The sequence below is a fragment of the Crocodylus porosus genome, unplaced genomic scaffold, assembly GCF_001723895.1.
Source record: "Crocodylus porosus isolate Cpor-Errol unplaced genomic scaffold, CroPor_comp1, whole genome shotgun sequence".
Taxonomy (NCBI): domain Eukaryota; kingdom Metazoa; phylum Chordata; order Crocodylia; family Crocodylidae; genus Crocodylus; species Crocodylus porosus.
This window is the reverse complement of record NW_017728918.1, coordinates 84,755,883-84,759,163: the sequence shown is the minus strand read 5'-3', so window position 1 is coordinate 84,759,163 and position 3,281 is coordinate 84,755,883.

Genomic DNA, 3,281 nt, shown 5'->3' with positions numbered 1-3,281 from the left:
GCTTACCTCCGGCTGTGCTGGGGGTCCGCAGGGGGCTCTGCGGCTGCTGAGGGGGTGTCTGGGGGGCTTCAGGGGAGTGGGGGTGCAGCGGGCTTCACATGGAGAAGCAGCTTGCCACTACTTGCTTCACCCTGGTTCCCTCGCCCCGGCTCTCTATAGCCCAGCAGGCACAACGCAAAGCGGCAGGGAAAAGCCAAGCCATTTGGGGACCTCCTCATTGCTGCTCACTCTACACTGCCCTGGTGATGCATCCCCTGTGTGCAGGGATGAGCCCTTCAAAGCAGCGGCATGCACCAGGGCAGCAGGAGGAGTTTGCAGGGGCAAGTAGATCCCTGTGCAGCTTGGCTGTTCCCTGCCATGCCAGGTCATGCCTGCCGGGCTTCAGAGGCCCCAGGGGAGAGAAGCAGGGTGGGAGCCCAAGCCCATCGCCTGTGCCTGCTCCATTTACAAATCTGGGGGGTGCGGGTCCCCCCTGGCCCCTCACTCTTTAGTCCACTAGTCACTCTTGCTGTAGACTGCCAACCTAGGCCCACTTCCTCTGACCCAGCTTCTGAGTCTCAGCCTTGTCTAGCCCTAGGCCCATTTCATTCTGCTTGGACCCTCAGCCCTTGGTCCTCTTGGGTGGAATCTGCCCCTTTCTTTCCACTGGGGCTCAGGCCCTGGCCCTGTCAGCTGGAGCCTGCCCTTGATAGGGCTTAACATCTGTGGCACCTCCCAGGCAGCCCTTTGTGGCCTCCCATCCTGCCCTCCAGCCATTACCTGTCCTCTGGTTCTTGATCAGAACCTAAGTGTAAACCCAGAGGCTGTGTAACAAAAAAACCCTCTCCCTCACTAGGTCACTCACTTCCTCACAGGCTATAAGTAGTACCCTTTAGCTCTATACCAGCATCTTTCAGGGATAGCCTGGGTGCTGGTAAATCCCTTTCTGCAGCCATATTGCTTGAGAGCTCCTTTCCCTGCTGCCTGCAGGGCCAGATTGTCTGCTCTGGCTCAGGCCCTTGTTTTATATGTTTTGAGGCCCTGCCCCCTTTCTGTCATGTGGCTTCCCAGCCACACAAAGAAGCTTTCCCTTTTAATTAAGAGTCTGCCTGACCTCCTGCCACTGCAGCCCCATACAGCCACGTTGGTCTGCTGCATTCTCTGGAAGTAAGGATCTGGGGGGTGTGGGTCTCTTCCCGCAAGGATCTGGCTCCCTGTTACAGGTCACAACTGGGTTCCTGTGAAACAAGGTGCTCCTAATTGTCTGGCACATCTCTGAGATGGAGTCTTTCTCCTTACTCTCCTTGGCCTCCACTTGTTTGCTGTTGCATCTGACAAAAGTTTAAGTCTTTTTGGTGCATCTTGCACCAAAAGCCTGTCTTTGTAATATGGACATATGATTGGAGTGCTGGTAGAGTTTCAGGTTTGCCTTTACACTTCTCGTAGGTCAACTTCAAATCCTTGATCTTTAAGCAGCACTGGACCAGATCTCAAATGTTTCCTAGTTTCTATGCCCAAAGACCAAGATTTCCTGCACCTTTGCCTCCACCCAGAGGGCAAAGGGGCCCAGCTAAAAGCATGACAAGCAGGGATGGCACAGGACTAATGAGAAAATTATAGTAAGTGTACTAAATGGGTAAGCTAGCTCTCAGAGCATGTGAGCACAGAGCCTGTCATTTATACGAGTGCACTTTAACTGTTCCCTTTTTAAATATCAATTCTCTGGCATAGCATTATTAAATTGATTTTCCTAGATAGATAGAAAGGTAATATACATATTCTTGTTTTAGCTGTATAAATGGTTGTAACACTGATGTAAGGAGGGGGGGGGAACCTTACTATCTATATATCTTGCTGAGAATAGTGCCTAGAGATAATGTCCTTCTCCCAGCCCTGTCAAGATGTATGTATTGTAAACTTCAACCCCTTTACTATTTTGATCGTTTAATCAGAGATAGGTAAACATGCTGAAGAGAATGATGATTTGGTAGTACCATAGAGAAACAGCTATTTGGAATTTAGCAGAATATATCACATAACATACCTCACTTTTGACCTAAGGTAATGAACTCAACTGCCTCAGAACTACATCATGATCACATTAAGAATAATGTTAAGGAAGAACACTGCTTTAATGGCTGAGGATGATTTGGATGAAGAAGCAGTTGTGTTGGTGATGCCCAGGACCTAGAGGCAGGTCCAAGAATATTAAAACCCAATAGGGGCACCTATTTTTTGCCTGAATAATAGTTTCTCAAGAAGCTCTCCAATGTTATCTGCTAGATTCCATATAGAGTGCAAGTATCTCACCTGCATTGTTTAAACAGTAATAGTACCATAAATGATTTCACTGGCATTACTGCTGATTTATGTTAGTGTAAGTGTGATCAGAATCAGGCCCTGTAGGCCTCTGGAGGCATCTCAAGCTTTATCACAATGCTGTTAATTGTTTTTTTGTTTTGTTTTGTTTGATTATGTTTTAATGTCAGTGCATTCATTTGCTAGTCTTCACTTTGAATTGGTATGAATGTTCTCTGAGGTACCCATTTGTAAGAGAGGCTTTTCCCATTGGTGAAAGCAAACTCAGCAGCTTCTGAAGTTTGCTTTCACTTCCCACTCAAATGTCTTAGTGCAGCACCAAGCCAATTATATAAATTCATCACATCACATTTACTGAGGAAACAGCACTTGAGGACCAATTACACTAATCCTGAAATCCCCTTGGTGGCTTAAATATGTTTAAAGCATATTTGGTCTGTGCTATATTTATAGATAGGCTGATTAATTCCCTTAGTCTCTGAGGAGCAACACACACACACACACACGTACGCTCAGACACACATACACATGCACACAGAAGTAAACATAAGAGCAAATGAAACATGATGCTGCTTTTTGATGCTGTACATACGTTGGGCCAAAATTCATCTCTACTGTAAATCTAAAGATAGACAGTCAAAAAGCCTGAGACTGAATTGATTCAATCTTCACAAGTTATTCTGAGCTGCAGGGATTGAACTGATCAACACATGAACAGACCTTCACTTTTAATTCCAGAAATGCAGCCACATGCCTGCAGTGGCCCAGGCTAGAAGCTGGGGGGCACAAGAGCACGCCTCCCTGCTCAGCTGAAGCAGACAGTTTAGGCCAAAGCTAGCCCATCCACCAGGTGAGCGGGAGTTGCCAGGGAGGTGCAAAGTATCTTGGGATGCTGCAGGACTGTAAGTGTCTTAACTTAAATCAGTTAAGTCTGATACTACATCCATCCAGGTTTACCTTAAACCAGTTTCAGACATTTTGAA